The 20,567-nt window shown below is 42.7% G+C and overlaps 1 long non-coding RNA gene across 1 annotated transcript; it reads left to right on the top strand.

The window, feature by feature from the left end:
* Positions 1 to 590: 590 nt before the first annotated feature.
* Positions 591 to 13,537, top strand: LOC135580409 (uncharacterized). The gene is made up of 4 exons (XR_010474939.1): positions 591 to 4,288; positions 5,778 to 5,868; positions 9,920 to 10,002; positions 12,403 to 13,537. It is a non-coding gene; the product is annotated as an uncharacterized LOC135580409 (long non-coding RNA).
* Positions 13,538 to 20,567: the final 7,030 nt, after the last annotated feature.

Genomic DNA, 20,567 nt, shown 5'->3' with positions numbered 1-20,567 from the left:
TAATAAGAAGTTTCTTCTATATCGGAGTAGTTCTTTAAACTTAATTTTAAGGACAATAGTGTTTATATTGTAGAAGAGATATAATCGTTTGTAATGAAACAATATCTGAGGTTTCTGAATTAGTTAGAACTGTAACCGTAACAAAAACTGATAAGTGATTATTTCCAGCCTCCCAGAGGACGGTCAGGCAAGGATGAGCTGTGTGACCGGTGGCACGGCCACTGTCACAGCTGTGGTTCTACCTCTGGGCTGCAACAGCAGCTGCAGGGGCGTTTTCTTGACACCCAGCCCCATACGGTGGGTTAAATGTCTCATTTCTGGGAGTTCCAGAGTTGGTTTGATAGGCTATTTTAAAGGTCTGTTTTATTTTCTGGTCTCAGTAGATAATTAACTGAAACTGTAACACAGAGTTGTAAAGGAGCTGGTTTCTCTACCTGGTTCCTGACATGATGATCACTCTTTGCTCACCTCCTGCTCAACTTCTCAGCTGTGGTGAATCTGTTAAGGAATCTTTCAGGCATGCCATGCTGGTTTGTAAACCTTCGTAGCCTGGGAGAACTGAACCAATGCCACCAGGTAACATTTTATGTATCTTGCAGTTGAATTGACAGATACTTGTGATTTTTTTATTATTATTATTTTTTTAGATTTTGTAATTTTATTATTATGGAGAATAGTAACTTTTGAATTTTATTAATATAAAAATAATTTTGTTGCGATAGTCACAAACAAGATCTCTGCCTTAGGTCTTGAGAGACAAGCAAAGATAAAATGGCAAAGTATACTGTTTTTTAAAAAATTTCCTTTTTATTATTGGAAAGTAATTTCTTCCCTCCTCCCCACCTCTTCTGAACTTCCTGCTCTTCATAAATAACCTCCCAACACATAATTAATAGTTATTGTCCTTACATCATTTCAAAATCTCTCTGCATCTAACACAGACATGGGTCTGGAATTCTTTTGCTCTGACCTAAGATAAAAGTCTTAGTGCATGACAGTGGGAAATAAATTAAATGATTGTTAGAGGGCTATTTTTAGGTTCAATAACTGCACCAGGCACTGTTATTTTAGGCTTCTGATTTTCAACAGAACAAACAACATTCAAGGGAAGAACTGTCAAGTGTGGATGTTGGACAGAAAGGTGTTTCAGGTCTGTGCTGAGGCTCGTGTGAGGGTGTTTATGTCTTTGCTTCGGGCTCCTCAGATGGTCGCTTGAACATTCATTGTCCTTATGCAGAGTCTCTTGCCATTGGTGATCTTCTTCTCCTATCAAGGATCCCAACATGGGAATGCCACTAATAAAGCAGTGCCTTTACCAGGCGTGCCAGATCTTGCAGCACCGCAATTGTATTCACCTCTGGCTTCTAGTGGCTGGATATAGGGCAGATCCACTCTGTAGCCTTGGCAGCAGGAGTGATTTTTCAAGATACAAATAAAAATGCAGTGTCTATGCCCTGCAGTCTGTCAGTGGACTTTGGTGCCTCGCTGCCCTTCTGGGTTTCTCTTTTTAAATTTTTCTTCTTATTCTTTTGTTTGTTTGTTTGTGGGTTTTGTTTTGTTTTGTTTCTAGTCTCTACTGTTAGGCAAAAACAAAACAAAACCGCACACAAAGTTGTTCACATTAGTAGCATTTCATATTGGTTTTGTTCTAGAAGGTAATTATTAGGATTATCTGATTCATTCTTCTTTTTTGTTATTATTATCAGATCAGAAAGTAAAAATTTTCTTGTACAAGCAGAGAAGGCACCAGCCTTGGTCTCTTAAAAGTGTGATGTTTGCTGTTTCATTCAGTTACTATAGGTACTGTAACTATTTCGTACCAGATCTCCCTCCGTTTAAGCTTAGTTTGGTATGAGCTTATTGTGAAGCCAGGACCCTGAGTCAATTTAAAGATTGTCCTGCCATCCTGGGTCAGGGGACAAACCACTGATAACAGCCTTGGTGACCAACAACAAAATGAGCGACCACTGAAAATGAGCAGACTTTCTGGATGAGCAAGTTGTCAGCTTTCTTATTGAAGGAGCAACCTGAAACAAGAAGGCTTATTCTAGCTGTTTATTTCACAAATAAACGGACTAAATGTTGATCAGCTGAACTTGATGCCTGCTGGCATTTAAGCAGCATTGACATTTAGAACTTGTTTAAAATATTTAGAGAGGGTAATCCCTCCTACAGATACATACAAATATGGCCATAGTACATTTCACAGTGCACATTTCCTAGGGTATATGAAAGCTTTAAAATCTCCCATAAAACCTTCAGCCAAAATGTTCATAACCCACTTATTCCAGATGCTTTTAAGGATTCTGTGGAATACTTGTTTTTCTAGATCTGGCTCTCTGCACACGGCAAACAACCAGCATTCTCCTGAAATTGTATCTAAAGGCACTTTTCAGACAGTAAAATACGGTATTTGTTGAAATGCTAACTTTTGCGATGCTGATAGAAAGTAAGATACCAGAATTAAGCATCAAACAGTTGCTAGTGATGTCTCATTTCAGCTGAATTAGGTTATCAGGGAAATCTTTAGTCGTATCCTCTTCTACACTGCATGTTCTTACTTGTTCTTTTACCTGCATAGAAACAGGAGAAACTAAGCCTGAGACTTGCCAATGCTACAAGGAGTATGTGCCGCTTCCAGGGCGCTTGTGCTGGGCCTAGTGCTCATCTCACCACAGGGTCGGCAAGCCAGGCCCGATAGCCCTTCTGGCCAGTCCTTGTTCTGTGACTGTTGATTTGGGTCATATCGTAGTTGGGTGCCAGAGTCGACTTGAGAGATGTCAGAGAAGTGTGTGTCTCGGGGAGGAAGGGAGTTGAGACAGAACTGGGAAAAGCGATAAAGGTGGCAGGTGGGTTTGCAGGTTTTAGCACTTAACAGAAAGCTTCCAGATATTTGCAAGTGTTTCTTGCTTAGATTTGTTGTGCTATATACCTGGAGTGGTAAATGAGTAGCGAGAGCTGTGCTAAATCATCAGCGTTCCTTTGGCATCGTCCCTCCCCAGGGCCGCTACCGCTGTACAGGAGTAGATTTGACCTGTGGTGTCCAGGCAGGGCAGCACTGCTGAGACAACCTCTTGTGGAGATACACAGAGCGCTACTACTGAGAGAACTGGGGTTTTGTCTTTAAAGAGGGCTCTAGGTGTCACCTGTCTGTGTATAGTGTGACTGTGTTCTTCGGTGATATTCATTTTGTCACATCATCCTTGTAGTATGTCTTGTATTTTTCTTTCAAATATTTAGAAATCTACATTAAGTCATTTAAAAATCAGTTTTAAAAGCCCCAAAGCATCAACAGAAATGCACAAAACTATCACTTTAATCCACTATAGCTCTTTATTCTATTTATGGTGTATCAGGTTTTTTTAAACAGGCAGACTAATTACAGGCTCAAATTAATATTTTATGCTTCTTTTTAAAATTAATTTAAACTTTAACCCTGAAAATTGGGATGATTGAGTCAGTGGTTGCTGTGGAAATGTTCATTTGATACATACAGCTGTAGCTGAGTGTTTGTTTCCCCCTGACTTGCAGCTTCTCCTACTTCTCTCGCTGTTGGTAACTGCTGCCTTTTGCAAGGCATCCAGGAGGATGATGTGAGTGTCCTGTTATCTGCCTCAGGCAAAATGAGCTAGTAGATAAGCGTGATAATTTAAATGGCTGATCTGAGCTAACTTGTCTGAGTTTTTGCCTGAATGATAAGGTGGTGCTTGCCTGCTGACTCGGCAGCGCCCTGGCAGAGGCAGATGGTGAGTTCAGGTGGTTCATGTCATCTTCTAGTTCACCTTAACTTTGAACAAGACACACATCCACTTGCTTTAGTGTCTTCAGAGGGCAAGGGCTATTCTTAGATCTTGTTTTAGAGCAAATTTATACAGAGCTGAAGCATGTTTTGCAGTAGTCTAACCCAGACTGCATTTGTACCAAAACTTGCTTTAACCTCTGTTAGCCTCTGTTCACTGGAGCTGAGGGCATAGGACATGATATATTTGGGGGTTTGTGAAGAACTTCACTTCTGGGAACATGCTGATTTTCGTTCTGATAATTGGGACGGTAGGAGGTACAATTCAGGAAGATGATCTATATCTGACTGTTTTATACTGACTTCAGCTCACCACAAATTGCTGGGCTCTTTCCTGGTCATCATCAGATGAATGATTTTCCTGTTGTTTCCTTTTTTCCCTTTAAGGAAGGAGAACTGCACCTGAATTGCAGTTTTCAGTCTGAGGTTTTACAGCACAATGGAAGATTCTTGCCTCTTCTGCCTCAGGAATGAATGGCACAGGCTCAGGTACTTCTCTGTTCACTGACTGCATGTCCAATCCCTATATTTGAGAGATACACAATTTTCCAATAATAGAGATAATGTATTTTTTTAAAAAATCAGCTGATATAATTAGCAAAACACAAGTGTCTCCCCACCTCTAACTCCTTCAACCCTTGAAGTCTTAAATAAAAAGCTGTGTACTTAAATATAAAATAAAACTAAATAAAAGTTGAGATCAAATCCAAGTTGAGTTCAGAGTTTAATTACATGTATATCACTCAGACCACCTCAGGAAGACAGATCAGGCTGGCAAGACAGGTAGTAAATGCGGTCAGAGTTAAGCATAGCCAGTGGAATAGGGACAAGATGGTTTAGGGGAAAAAAAAAAACAGAAGGTGCATCTGTGAATAGAGTGTCCAGGTATTTGCAATAATCCATCTATTTTAAAAGTTATAGCTGAGTTTGAGTTTTGTCGTTCCTGCTGAAATGTGTTTGGAGGGTCCTTGCTGATGTGGTTCAGGAGGGTGTACGTGTTGTGGGAGAGAGGCCAGAGCTGGTTGTGTCAGGGCAACAGGCCCGTTCTCTGCCTTGTGTTCAAAACAAAATATCAAATCAAGTTGGCTTAAATCAAATATGCTGTGTTCTGCACATATATATGGGGAATGAAAGAAAAAATGTGGTTGTAGAAGTTAAAAGGTGTGGAAAAGAGCTCAACAAAGTAGTTCTTTTGGTGTCCTAAATACCAGGGGTTAGATTAAGTTTGGGGGAAAGAAGTGGCTATACCACACCTTAGGAACCCAGACTGCATCTTTGTGGTGAAGACAGGACAAGGACATTCTGAACCACTTATTTTCACTGGCAGAGGAAGCTGGTTGTAGGGAACCTGATCTCTAGGGAAGGTTTTCCTATCAAGACTTTCTCCTGCTTCATAGCTGTTGAGATAAAAATTCAAAACATTCTTTTTGGTTGTGTGTATAATCTGCTGCATCCTTAGTTGGCATTTAAAGCTACATTATTTTTGTTGTAATGACTAATGTAAAATCCATGGCCAACCTGCTGCAGAGTAGTTCTGTTTGCACAACTCCTAATAAGCAGGAGTGCCAAGTAATAGAATGCACTTGATAGCTGGCAGTTAAACAGGAGTCTTGTATTAACAGGGATGTGTCCTCCAGAAATAACTTAATATCACCTTTATCTTGTGAGGGTCTTTGATTAATCGGCATGATTTCTTTTTAGCTGATGCAGCTGGAAGCTTTTGCGTTGAATAGAATCATTAATGTTGATAAAGTTTGGAAGACCTAGAGCTAATCCATATTGAAATAATTTTACAGTGCCCGGGAATCGAAAGTCCAGTTCTGTTTTGTACCATTAAATAATCCTGTTTATGTTCTTAAAAAGTCATGTGTGTTGTGTAGCCCTGGAGGTTGGTAGTTATCAACTGTTATTCCTTTTGAGTATTAAAACTGGAGCTCTAAGGCAGCACCTCATGAACATACTTACCCATCTCTTTCAGAGCTGATGGCTTCCAACTGGGAACTTGAATAACTCTATGATAAGAGAGAGTCAACAGAGACATTGTGACCAGTCTGCACGTGTGTCATAAGGTATTTGTTTTAGAAGTACAGTAATCATGAGAACTGTCAAAATGCCGTGGAGTTATTAAAATACCTGTTCTACTTTTACTTTGCTATAATGGCAATCTTTCTTGCTATTAATATTTAGAATTATCAAATGCATGATACAACTGGATGACGGTCACAACCAGGTATCCTGAGACACTCTTTGTAACTCAGGATGGAATTTAAAAGAGCTGCTTGTTGTAAATATGTCCACAGGTTTTAGATTTTAATTTAATAAAAGCTAGTTCTGTCTGTAGTGCTGCAGTATTGACCTACTGGCATATAATTCTGGCCTTAAAAAGCAAATTTTAGTGTAAATCACTAGTCATGGGCCAAATCAAACAAGGTTGTTGTGCACACATTGGAAAGTATGGAAACGGGTGACAGGGAGCTACTGAAAAAAAGCTCATCTAAGTTGTTTATAGTTGTTCAAAAAAAGGTGCAAGTCTGAAGCGTGTTTAGCCTGATGTATTCTGTGGGATGGGGGTCAGGGGAGGAGCACATGGGATGGTGAAGGGGCTGTGAGTACAGCCGCTCGGACGGTAACTCTTACTGAAATACACCGTGTGGGCAGTGGGAGAGAGCTTGTCCTTCTGCAGAATGATGCTCTTTTTCCTGCTGGGAAAAAGCCATTTTTCCGTGGATCTCCTAGCAGTGGATTTTGGCCAGGCTTGTTGTATTAAAGCTCCTTGTCACATAGCTATCCAAAGAGATGCTGGTTTGCACTCACTGCTAATCTGGTACCTTTTACCAGCTCTGAAAGGTGGGAAAAAAGGATCGTAATATACTTTTGAAAATAGTAAGGATCTTCTTAAATTGGGGAAAGAACAGAGGTCTCTGGGAGCTTTGATATGCTTTTCCTTGAGGGAGCTCCAATATTTTCTGTATTGGGTGGAGATTATGCAGCTGTTTTAATCCTAATGTTAACATATTAGGTTACAGGAATCTTTCCACTTAATTGAGCAAACACAGGAGAGTATTTATGTAACTGAAGATCTGCAATCGCCAGTAGAATTAATTAGGAGAGGAATAATTAGGCAAATAGTAGTGTCCAAATGGTCCCAATAGAAAAATGTATTGCAATCCCAGTAGAAATCTCATTAATGTTGTTATTTGTGATGAGCTGTGCCTTTTTGCAGTACCATAAAGGGAGGCAAATGTGGAAGGATCTCAGTGGGGTGTCAGCTTGGGTATGAAGCAGAAACAATATCAAGGTTTTAAGCTGTCTAGCCTTGTTATTGTCACTTAGCCATGGCTGCAGCTCCACTATCTGCTTAAAAGCCTTCCTTGATTGAATGAGCCATTTTCTGGTGAAGTAGGTACAAAAGAGAAAATTTCAGGTTAGTACTTGTTATAGAATTGTTTCTTTATGTATCAGAAATATGCCGTCTCTTATGCCGAGCAGGTAACCAAGTAAAAAATGAGACAAATCAAGCTAATTTTGAACACTTTTGCATGAATTTGACAGCTCGCTGGTTCAAAGAATGGTAAAGTTAATGAGCACATTATCTTGACTTTCCATTGCAATATTACTCATACAGTGGAATACAAGAAAGGTTAATTAGTGTGATGTCATATTTGTAGTGGCTGTTGTAGGAAGCAGCCTCTTTGGTTCCCAGTCTTTTGTATGGTCAGTGAGGGAAAATCTCCTTGACATAGTTCTGTGGGGGAAGCTGAGGGCGGGTGCTGTAACAGAGAAGTTGAGTTTTCTCTATTTTCCCCTTGTTTTGTCACCTGATAATTTTTTTAGCTCCTTTACAAATTATGGTATTGCATTTCTTTCTACAATGGTGTATCATACAGAGCACATTTTTCAAGTTTACCTCATAAGTGCATGAGAATGGTGTATATGACTAAACTATACTATGAGAGTATCTTTTACCAAAACCTATCAATAAAATGAGATATTCATTCAGAGATTCCAGCTTGGGAAAGAAGTAGGTGTTACCTCCTCTGAAATAACCTCCTCTGTGCTTCCATTTGCGGCATAGAGAGGTTAACGGAGCTGATTGAGGGTCACAAATACCATCTGAAGTAGCACTAGTAATATACATTTTCTCACAGAACTGCGGTTCCTAACTAAGTCGGAATAACGACCTTCATCCCCCTACCAGTGAGCTACAGTGCCATCCTCATTTGAGCTGTTAACAGGATTTTGTTTCGGCTTTTGATCAAAAGGAGCTAACTGCCGAGTAGTGCATGATGTATTAAATTCATTTGATTTTTAGTGATCGGTAAATTAATCCACATCCAAATGTTCCAGGCTGACAACTCTGGAAAACTAGTGCTTCTCTTTTTTGTAGTCTACGATAACAGTTGTGTGCAGTTTATATTTATCTATTCCACTTCCCCTATTAGCTATACTTGCTGATGTTTTTAATTAACTTGGTTTCCTGTTATGGTTAGCAGCTGTGGATAAATGTCACTTAAGCAGGCCTCTTATTTATGTGCATTTTTCAAAAATGTAACTACAAAATATTTGTGAATTCTAGATTCCTGTGCCATGTTGAGACACACATAGTTCTTCCTTAGTGGTGGGATGCAGACATCCAAGTGAGATTTTTGTGACTCTTGCTGCAGACAGCATGTATGAAAACAGGCCGTAGGGAGATGGCAATATTGGCTGACTGTGGGTGTTTGAGCACGGTCGGGATGAGAGGCAACGCGTTGTACTTCACTGACTGGCCCAGAACACCTGAAAATGCTTTTCTGTCCTAAATAACTGTGGAAAATGGGTAATAGTTAAGTGGCTTTGGAACAGGTCTATAGTTTTGACAATTGTTTAATGTTTATAGTGCTTCTTGTACGAAATACGTGGTGTGTTAAATCACAAAACAGCAGAACAAAGGGGGGGACATAAATTTCAAGTAGTTAAATTACTTTACACAACAGACCCTATTCCTTGCCCCAGTATGAGTGTAGGGGCAGATTGTATCAGTTGGCCTAACCAGGCATTAGACAAATTTGTCATGATAACTAACGGGAATGGTCAGCCCAACAACAGTTGATATTGGGGGAATATCAGGGAAAGAACTATAGAAAGCTTGCAGATGTGTTCTTTCCTCTGGACACCTTCTCTTGCTGCTCTTAGAGATCAAATACTGAGCTTGATGGACCATTAGTCTGGCCAATAATATATTCCTAGTGTTCTTTGTATCCCTAAAATCCTGCATGTTTAGAAGCCTGGCAGTTTTCCCTTAAAAACTACAAATTCCTGAAGGCAGGAGATTCTCCTCCTAAGCTCCCTCCTCAAATGAAATGCAAAATAATCAGTGAGGTTAAAATTAGTAATAAAAGCAAATATTAAGATTTTGGGAGTGTCCAACTCATGGCATTTTTTTAATTAATAGAATTTTGTGTTGATATACTGGGTACAAGCCTATAAATGAATCAGCATATGCACCAACAATTGCGTTGCTTGACTGGCAAGAGCAGAGTAAATCTGTGGCCTTGCCTTTTTCCAGCCATTTAGGAGCAACTTTCCTCATTAAGGTTTTAGCAAAGAAATAATCTGTGCATGCTTATTGCTTCCTTCATGCTTGTATGCTTTTCAATGGTAATTAAACAGTACATGTCCTTGATCCAAAGGCAAACCAGGTTCTAGTGTGCCTGAATCATTTCTCCTCTCTGAACCAAAAGGGAAGCGTCAAACCTATATGCGAGGCTGTCTAATGTTCTGGAAGGCTAATTCCTTTACCACTGCACCTCTTAAATAGATATCCTTAGATAGATATCCAGTACTTTCCAATTTTTGTGGTAATTGGTTACAGGAGAGGAAAAAAATGAGTTCTCTTGTGCAAAGAGAGAATTTCTTGATGGTCTGAAATGTGTAACTGGGGCTCTTCTGATCTGCAAGATGGATTGAAGCAGGTCTTGAAACATGAGAAGATTTGCCTTTTCTCCTAGCATGGGTTAGTTAAATAGGGTTGCAGAAAAACTGAACTAAGGAGCATTAGAATAAATGGATCTCTTTTAATGCAGTATTTCCTTGGTGTTTGGGAGACATACGAACATTTTTCTTTACTCGTGCATATAGGTGTGTGTTTGCGTACATGTGCAGCTTCTCTGGCACCGAGTGCTGGTATAGATGGGCCAGGACTAAACAATGATACAAACCAGGTAATAAGCAGATTACCAGTTGGGTAACTGACATTGATGCAATGGATATATATATATTATACTGACAGGAAAGTGAGAAACTCCCTGCCTCCGAAACTTAGTAACTGGTAGTGGTCAATGTTAATGGTTAAGAAGAAACAGCTTGTTGAGGTGTGTGTGTTTGGCTTTTTTTTCCCCCTTTGGAAAACATTTGTGGGAGTAACATTAAACTTAGGTGGGGTCATACACTCAACATTTATAATGGTCACAATGCTGTTTCTAATCACCACAATAATCATCATAGTGCTCTACCTAATTTTATACATAAGATGGTAACATTTTCAGTTGAAATACTGAAGCTTTTAAAATAGTTTTATTATCAGTCATAGATGCATACCACTCTACTTTTCTGAAAAGACTAAATAAGGTAAATTCTTCCATAACCTATTTACAAAATTGTGTGAATTAACATTTTATTAACATAGAGTTTTCAGTAAGAATAGCACCATTTTGTGTGTGCTTATAAAGCTTAACACTGGAAGTACTTTAATACAAGCTGCAGAATAATGATATTTGTTCAAATGTTTTGAAATATATATTATTATTTTTCTTTTCTAGCTTTGTCTCTTAAGGATCCAATTGTTTCAAGTCTTGTCTTATCTGTCCCTTATCATAATAATAGTTTATAGAGCCAAGAGAGATGTAGATATCTCCAGGGCAGGACCCACCCATCATTTCTGTTCTGAAGAGGGGAAAGATACACAGGCTGCTGCTGTAGTAAAGAATGCAACATGAACTCAACCTGTGGAATAAAGAACCTGCAAGAGAAAGCCCCAGATTTAGCTCAATTAAAGTTTCTGTGTCAGTTTTCAGACAGTTGTCAGTAAGGGGTGAACTCATGATGCAGAACTGTGATTAAAATGTTGAAAATAATTCAGTCAACAACGAGGCAGGAGCCTACTGGAAAACCGGCTTCAATAGCCTTGCTGGTTAAAATGATGGATTTTAGCTGCTCCTATGATACGCACTGCGTTTCTTCCACAAGGTGAGATTGCAGAGATACGACTGTAATACGATAGGAAAATGTCACCCTCCCTCTTCCTCCTCCCCACCCACCCAGACTTCTCAAATCATTATTAACATCCACTATAGTCAGATAAACTGTTTTATAAGAAGTACCAGAGAGCAGTTGTGGTCTTATCTTTCTTTCAGTTTGTTTTTTTCACATTTGGAAGCAAGTACTTCTCGTTTGTTTACAAATTGCTGTATTTAGTTTTACGTTGTTACATACAAATCGGTAAATCTAGCTTGACACTTGCATTCAGTTAACTACAGGAAGTTTTTTACTTGGAAAACATTGCAATATTTGAAGTATACCTTCCTTCCTGTAGCTGAACATAAGTTTTCTCTATTTTAAAATTCAGATTTAGTTACATTTTCTTTAGAGCCATCTTGTTGGCAGCCGTTACAGTAAAAGGGGAGACACTGAATTCATTGCAATTGGTCTATTGTAAACTCAATTTACAAACTAAACTTTTGGTTACAATTAACTAATTTCAAGTACATAAGACAACCTTTCTAGGTTCTAGATATTCTCAAGTACAAGTAATCTTAGAACACAAAATGCAGAGACTAAATTTCTAGGTAATAATTTTTTAGATAGTATCAGTGACTCATATAGAGAAAGTTGATTAGAAAGTCTGCAAGAGGAGCTGCAAACCTTGCAATAACACTGTGCAGATCACAGGCCTGATCAATTTGAGAAAAAGATAATTAGGCCAGAAGTCTTCAGTTCAGAAAAGAGACAATTTGGGATGTGACAGAGGTTACAAAACCATTGCTGAGGCTAGGCAAAGATTAGCTGTTCAGCACTTCTTCTAATCCAAGAACTTTGGAGACCTCACATAAGCCTAAGAGAGTCAGGACATGTACTTGATGCAATACATGGTAAACTTGTGAAGCTTATTTCCAAAGGATATTAAAAGTCTACTTGTGTTGAGAGAGTGAAGTGGTACATGGAATAGAAATATGCTGAGGACTGTTAAATGCAGGGAGCCACATCTGACTCGGAAGGGTCCCTGGGATTAAAATAGTCACAGTTTGGAAGAGCATTTGGAGAAAATGCTGTGTATTTGTAATTTGTGCCTTGCCCTTCTTCTTTCTTACAGTCTTATATGCAACCTGGAAGACAGTATTCTAGTCCAGCTTGACTTGATTGAATGCATCTCAATTTTGTATGTTGTGTCCTGATTCAGTAAATAAGAAAGGATGTGACCTTGAAGTAGATTTTGAATATCATTTTGTTGGGTTTTCCATGCAGGGAGACTGATGGATGTTTGAACCACAGCAAACACAGTAAGACTTAAATTAGGTGTCACACAGGTAGGTTGTAACCATCCGTCTTCATGCTTCTGCTGACAGATTCCACGATGAAGAATGTGGGCACCGTGGGTTGGCAGAGGATGACTTCATTGCGCACGGCAGCTACGCAGCAGAAACTCTCGCTTATCTGGTAAACGGGCTTAAATAACGGACTTAAATCACTTCTTTGTCGAAGTGACCCTGCTCCCTCCTAGTCTGTATTGTGAATCCTGTGGAAACTAATTGTATAAAGGCAGGAGACAGGTAATGTTCTGTGCGGTGTTTGTCAAAGAGGGCACACGAGGTGCCCAGAGGGCAGGGCTGGCTGGGGAGGCAGCGCAGCGTTGTCTGCATGGTCGCTGCTTTTTGGGCTGACGAGGGACAGGAACTGAGTGACAGAGTTCATTTGTGGAGAGAAAAGGGCTTGAGCAAGATAATTAGGAAATGCTGGCCTGGGTGGGTCTCTGTGATAGTAACAGAGAGGAAAAACTCTAATTTGTGCCCTTAAGCTGGCAGCAGGTAGCACTGCTGCGCTTACTCGTTAAGGATAAATTACTCTTTAATTTTTTACTGCTGACTTGGCTCTTGCAAGAACCCTTGAAACAGCAAAAGCAGCATATTGCCATCATATTTTGGGGGCTTCCTACACTTACTGAAGTAAAAATCCTTGCCTCAGTTTCCTGCTGGACTGGGCTGCCACGTGGGGTGCGTGGGGATGCGGGTAGGACAGTATTTCTGTTGTACTTTCCTGTTTGGAACTTGTTAACCTGACCGATGTGCTCGGGCATGCCAGAAAGAGGCTGGGTTTTTTTTCTTGGCAGAAGTTGCTGGCTTATGTTTAAAAGATCTGTTCTGGAGCTCGGAATTTTAATTATTTTGAATCAACTCTTGGTTAAATTGTTGCTTTTAAATAAAATATTCATCTTCTGGAAAAGACATTTAACTGGCTGGAAATAATCCTGCTAGACAGTGTATGTATTTATTTATTTCAGTTTAAATCTGTTGCTGCTAGGCTTTGGGTTTTTTCCCTGAGAAAACACTGGGAGGAGGGGGAGAAACAGAAGAAAAACATCAACAAAAATTTTATTCTGAACTAATTGTTCTGAATTGCATGAAACATTTTCTTTTTTTTTCACTACGAAATGTCCTGATAGAAGGATCATTCATATTAAAGATAATATGAAATGCAAACATATTTGTGGCACTTGGGTAGAAGCTTCTCTTTGCATGGATGTCTGAACTAGGTGCAGTCCCAGAAACCACAGGCTCCTCTGCAGGAGAAACTGTCAAGGAGGATTCCCCAGGACTTGCACTTTGTATTTAATTTCCTACAAGCCACAAAACTCTCCATTACCTTAAGCCAATGTACAACCGTTTGTACAGAAGAACTAAATTACCAAAGCCTGCAGTGTGTGACAGGGAGGGCACTGCCATGTCCCCACTTCCTTCACAGACCAGGAATGTGCTTATGGTGCAATACAGCACTAAACAAACACTACAGTTTATAGTAATATTTCTAGGCCTACCCAAATGTGCAATAAGTGCAGCTCCCAAAATCCTGTTAGAGTTTGAGTCTAGGTTCTGGACTTTTTCCCCTGTTTTTCTGGACGTATATCCTAATTTTTTTAAACTTGATGTTCATGAGTGAGTTGAGAACATTATTCAGTATAATCCTTTTAATATGGTCTTTGAGACCCTGGAAAGTGACTTTCTTTAGGGCTGGTGAGTCTAAGATGTTGTTTGTAGTTGGGATTCTTTATTATTTATTTATTTTTATTATGTTTCCTATGCAAAGTCTTTATATTTCATTTAATATAAAAATAAAATATATTCATCATTCAAAATCTTTTCAGAGGCTGTATAGAAAGGAAGAATAAAGTGTAATGATCTGATGCACACTAGCATAGCTGCATGCATGCACAAAGTGACGGGGGAAGTTCAGAGCTACACCAGCTACACAGAAGAAAAATAACACTATCCCAGCCAAACCCACTACACTGTTCCTCAACAAACAGCGGTGCTTCTGCCTTGCTGGAGATTGCAGCCATACAAACTGCTTCTACATGCTCAACAGAATGTGCTGAAATCTTAATAATGCATCATAAAAGGTAAATTCTGCCGCCTCTGTAGTATTACCAAGCCCTTTTTCTCCAGGTAAGTAATCCAGGTAATCGTAGATCACCATGTGCACAGACTGGCCATAAAAATAAATTACACAAGTTGCAACAGAAGCCCTTGCGTTGCATCAGCATAGTCTCTATATAGCTTAGGCCTTCGTCTTTCCTATTATTTGCTTCGGACTTCCAAGTAATTCCTACATATTTTATAAGTGACTTCCAACTGTACTCCTAACAAAAATTCAGTGATTTATAGGGTTCTGTTAACAAAATTTATTTAAATTTGTAAAACTTACCTATATGAGAAGTGTGGCTATAAAAGAAAAATCTTATTCTGGTGAAGCTATTTAAAAATGAAAATGAGGTGGAAATATGTCTAAAAATGTTGCTGTTTTTGTAAGCATATAGTTCATGTTTTTTCATGTCCATACAACAGTTGCGGTGTGACTCATAGCACAGGCATGTATTTCCTGCCTGATAGTACTTCTCATCTACCTCCCTGTCTATAAATGTTAGTGCTCAATGTGTCATCTTAATATGTCGATAGATTACAAAGCCAAACAAATCAATACCTTATCAAAGCAACATGGAGGCTCTGAGGATTCAAAATATGAAATAGATATGATCCAAAGATAGCTTTGATCAGTTTGAGAGCTATTCCTGTACTTTTGTGATCTACTTCAACACTTGTGTGTATGAATCAGACTTGAGACAGGCACAGTAAATACTTAGAAGCAGATGATGCACGTGTAAAACTTGCCATTGTAAAGCTTGAGAAGGCGAGCGAGTTTGTTGGTCAGTGGGTTGATCAGTGATCTTTTAAAGTAAGAGCTTTTGGTTTCTTTTCCCAGCTTTGATGTTGACTAACTTTGTTATGTTTTGAATTTCAGCTTTGTGAACTTAATACTAAGGCATTATTTGTGGTTGCATCCATTACATGGCAAGTACTTTCCAAACACGTAAGAAATGCGTAATTCAAGTGATAAAGGAAGGAAACAGAAAAAAAAATAAATTAATAAGCCAGATCTAAGTAATACAAGTAAGACACCAAGAAAAGGTCTTGAAGAGATGATATGATGCACGAGAGTCAGTGGAGAAGGACACTCTGGGAGTGGGGGGGTGCAGAAGCTGGGGGCCATAATGTGCATTTATGGCTTGAATGTGAATGGTTCGTTCATGGCACATCACTGTCTAGTGCTGAGAACATAGGGCTCATTTTCCACATGCAAGGTCTCTCTATAATTCTGTCAGGCATTATCTGACCTGTAATTATGTCCCTGTGCTGTTCTATTAATTTACACTCCTGCTTTATTTTGCTTGTGTTCAAGCCAGTCCGTATTATGATGCAAATTTAGCAGCAGTACTACAGAACGAAGGCCAAGTTTCAAGTGTGAGTTTTGGCCATACCTGTTCAAATAGCAAGTCAAAAAAAATCCCAAACAAACCACCAAAAAAACCCATACATTCAAACCACTAATTTAACATGTTACTACAGATCTAGTTTCATTAATAAAATACAAGCTTGCTGAAGACAAAATCTTTGCAGTTTTTCTCAGTGCAATCTTAGATTTCTTTTACCTGTATGTGAGGTTCATCCTGGTACCTCTGTTCTAGAATGGCTTCCCATTGAGTAAAATTCCTGATACAGGCATGGTTCTAATACAAACCTGCTGTTGCCAGTAAGAGCTATGTTTTGCATCTAACAAATTGTATGCATAGACCATATGGCTATGGTCTATACAAACAAAATAAACATTGTTAGATTAATGTGTTCAGGAGCTTTGTTTCTTAGGACTGGTGAGGCAAGCAGTGTCTTTGGACACTGTGTTTCATAGGATTGCAACTGAGGTACTAGCAATTTCAGATATTTTGCCTTAAAATACAGTTTCCTTTGTAAGGATAATGGTGAATTCCCATCTCTGTGTCTGTAATGGCACAGGGCATTATCTGCAAATCAAAATCAGACCTTACGTTTATTTTCCTGACGAATGAGTGCAGATGTACTCTGATTTCACAGGCATGGACTAGAGGAGGGGTAGGAATTTCCCAGCTCTGCAGACTTCACACACCATGTCTTTACGTGGCGGTAATGCACACGGCATGTGACAGTCCCCGGGGAGCTGAAGGGAAAAGGAAGCACATTGAAAAATGATTCAAAGATAACTGTTGTCATGGAATGAGTGGAATGTGCTTCACTCAAAAGAAAGAAACAGCTATATGGTTTATTAAGGTAAAATAATAATTTGACAGTTTAGTGAATTAGACGGAATTTAACAAAGTATGACAGGGTTTATCAAGGTTCAATAAGTTTGATGGCAAGGTTTAACTAATTTCATTACTGCATAGAAGAAATATACAGAGGAAAATGGTGTTAGCCTCAAGTTAAAATTATTTATACAGAGATCAGAGATGCAAAGTTTAAGGAAAACCCTCCTGTTGAGTCACAAGGTTCAGAATGGATCCCCATGCTTTCTAAGCTCCTTTTGGAGCCTAGGTGCATCTAGGTGCAATATTAGTCCCAGACTTGGTCAATGGTTTATGTCTGAGGGCAGAGATACAAGGAATAAGGGTAAGGGATACAGCGGCTATAATATTGAATAGCCACAGGGGCTGGTAATACTTCATTAGTATCAATTCAGCATGCAATCAAAGTTAGCAAGGCAAAGTCAAGGTTCCTATATTATGAGGTTATATGTGATATGGGTTTCTTACCAAAGATGTGTCATTGGTAAAAGGTCTCTCTGCCTTGCAGAGCAACCTTGAGAGATATCCCTGCTCAAGGGGAGATTGCAGCCATGCTGCCCAGCAGAGAGAGCTTAAAGCAGGCTCCCCCAGGCTGGCATGTTTGTGCAATAAAGTGGTTGGCTTGTAGTCAACTCATATGTGACAGGAAAGGTATGCATGAGGCTCCTTGTACCCATAACTTTCTTTGTTCCTTGATAAATGAGTCTTGGCAAAGCCACCTGCTATTCATACGTTTATCACATGATTGATGCTCCAAGCTCATATGCATTGGTGCTTCCTGTTGCTCTGCTCCTTGTTGGGGAGCTGGAGGAGTTCTTGGTCTCCTGTGCAGCCTGTACCAAGCCACCACCAGTCTGGTCCAGGGGTCAAGTGCAGCCGTCACAACCACGCAGATCCAAGGTTTCATAGTTATGCTGTAATTTGGGATAAGAGCGTAAGAAAGGCCCTAGATGAGACCTGTGGCTCACCCAGCCCTGTGTTAGTCTCCAGCAGTGCTGTGTGGGGACACCACCAGTAAGCAACCACTTCCATGGTCCTCTCTGTGTTCTCCCTCCCCAGCCCATACAATTGGTGCTCTGTTTGTGGACATGTCATCACTAATTTATCTAATCCTGTTTCAAACCAGATCATACAATTTGCCCCTGTCTTTTCCTGTGGCAACAAGTTCCAGGAAAGTATTACCTGTTGTATAAAGTAGTTGAACTGCTTCAAGCCAATCTCCTACTAGTTTGAATTTATGCCTCCTTGTTCTCCTCTTTGAGGGATTTGGGGAGTTTCATATTTACCTGATCTGATCTCTCTGGGGTCGGTATGAAACAGAAACAATCCTAGCCATCTCTGGAGAACTTGGTTCAGCAGGTAGGCATCTGCATTTTTTTGGTGTGCATAGGCCCTTTAAATCTCTTTCTAGACATTTCTCCCTCCATTGTAGTTGGTAAAACAGGACTAAAACCCTGCTGTCATAAATACAAGGCAGCCATGAAAACGCTCCAGTTACAGTAGGAAAAAGGTCACAGCGGCGCAATCGGTAGCTCCCGTGCAAAGTGCCGCTCGGCTCCGACCGCGTTCCTTCAGAGGAGGGGATGGGCAGTAGCTGCAGAACCGATGGCTTTGGTGTTTGCCCCGGGGTCAGCCGGGGAACCCCAGCCCGGGCTGCCCCGAGGTGTTTGTTTTCCTGTCGCTGCTCCTCTCCAGCTTCTTCCCACCCCCTCCCCATCCCCTTAAAAACAGTGGCAGCCGCCGCCGCCCCCTGCACGGTGGTGTACAAAGGGCCGCTTTTCCTTCGCTGGCTTTCCTCCTTGGCTGGCCTCCGCTTGCAGGGATAATTAAACGACTTTTCCGTAGGAAACTAGAACCAGGGGTGAGAGCCAGGAACGCGTGAAACTTTTCCGCGATGATTTTTGCAAGTAAACAGTCCGGGAACAGCCCTGAAAACCCGCCCCCCGTCCCCGATGGCGGTGGCCCGGCCCCCGGCCACCCGCTGTCCCGTCCCTGCCGGTCGCACCAGCGCCCCCGAGAGGGGGCAAGGGTTGCCCCGGCCGCCCCTTCCCCCCCTCCCCAAACAAAGCACGGTCCGCTTCCAGCTCGCCGTCAGAAAAGTTCGCTTTATTTACAGGGGAGATGCGGGGGTTCCCCCCTGTTTACACACACGCACTCTTATAAAATTAGCCAACCCCGCCTGACAAAAAGGGGTGGCTGAGGAATAAATAAACTTCTCCCACCCCATCCCCGCGGGGGTAGAAGGCTACCCGGCCAACAGACTTTTTCTTCCCCCTAAAACCGGGCAGTGCGTCCCTGACAGCGCCCATCTTCGGGGGCACAGGCCATCCTGCTGCAGAACTCGTCGAAGTCCCTCTCCATGAAGAGTTCGCTCTCGATCACATCCTCCTCGGAGGGGAAGTACTGCTGGCTCTCCTCCTGCGGGGGGGCCGCGGCCGCACCGCCCCTGGCACCGCGCAGGGCGGGCGGGGAGCGGGCGGGGGGTCCGGCCTCCCCGGCACACTCCATCAGCGCGCCGCGGGCGTTCTCCAGCACCCCTAGGTACGAGTCCATGTCCAGCGGGTCCATCTCGCAGTCCGACCCGCCGCTCTCGGTGCCCACCGAGTCCGAGCGCAGGTGCATGAGCTGGTACTTCTCCCGCATCAGGAACTGGTTGGTGTTGCGGGGCGCCCGCATGCCCGGTGCCCGCTGGCCCAGGACGTTGACGGGTCGGAGGGAGAGCAGCACCCGCGGCCGCACGGGCCGGTGGCAGCGGCGGAAGGCGCGGCACTGCTGCTGCTGCTGGGAGTGCTGGTAGTGGCTGTGCGTGCGGCTGCCCAGCAGCTTCCGCGACCCGCCGGGGTGCCTCCCGCGCCGCCCGGGGGGCCAGCGCGACCGGCTGCCGCCCCGCCGGGACTCGTCACCCTTCAGCGGCGGCGGGAAGGCGCCTCCCGGCGCCCCTTCGCCTCGGGCGGGTTCCCAGGGGGGGCGCCGCGCTCCGCCGCCGCACACCATGAGGTCCGCGCGTCGCAGCATCGCGGCCCGGCGCTCTCACATGCTCCTCGCCGCCGGCACAACCCCGCCGGGCAAGTCCAGCGCCGTCGCCGCCCTGCTGCGCCTTCTGCCCTCTTCCCCTGCGCTGAGCGGCCGGTTCCCAAGAGCCCTGCGGTGTCCCCGCTGGTGGGGGCCTCCCCGGGCGCCTCTACCTTTTCACGATCCGCTCTGTTTTTTTCTTGAGCGGAGCGCGTTTATAGTGCATAGCCTGGCTGAAGGGCTGCGGGCTGGGGGGCAGCTTGACGGGCTCCAAGCCGCCGCCTCAGAGAGATGATCTCGCTACTCCCCAGCCGGCAGCTACCGTGCTGTCAGCGCTCCGCCGCGGGACGGCGGGCCGGGGCCGGGCCCTGGTGGCCGGCAGGGGGAGCGACCAATGTGAGGGTGCCCGTGACCAGCTCCACCACAGCACCGCAACTCTCCCCACACCGACTGACGGTGCGTACCCACACACCCCCTATTTATACCGTTCGGCGCAGTCCAACTGCCGCCGCGCCGCGGGGGGGAAAGCACAGCCGGTCCTGAGCAAGCTTGTCCTCGCCAAACCTCGCTCTCTGTGCCCATTGATCGCGAGCGCGTTGTAAGCCACGACGAACCGCGTCTGGCCGCGCGCTCCTGTCTCCCGGTTTAATCCCGGGATCTTTACCCCCGTGGGACGCGTTTTGGTTTGGCTCGGCGCTGCGGGAGCGTTTGTTTCCTCATCTCCTATTCACGAACACCATTTGCGCTCAGCTCCCTGCGCAAGCGCGGTTGCCCTCTTCTCCGTTGCGGTGGCAATACGTAAACTGCTTAAACTGCCTGTGAAGGGGGGGAGCTGGGCGGGCGAAACGGCTT

The sequence above is a fragment of the Columba livia genome, chromosome 10 (genome assembly GCF_036013475.1).
Source record: "Columba livia isolate bColLiv1 breed racing homer chromosome 10, bColLiv1.pat.W.v2, whole genome shotgun sequence".
In the NCBI taxonomy this organism is placed as follows: Eukaryota; Metazoa; Chordata; class Aves; order Columbiformes; family Columbidae; genus Columba; species Columba livia.
The sequence above is the reverse complement of the archived record's forward strand: the minus strand, read 5'-3'. Positions and strand labels throughout refer to the sequence as shown.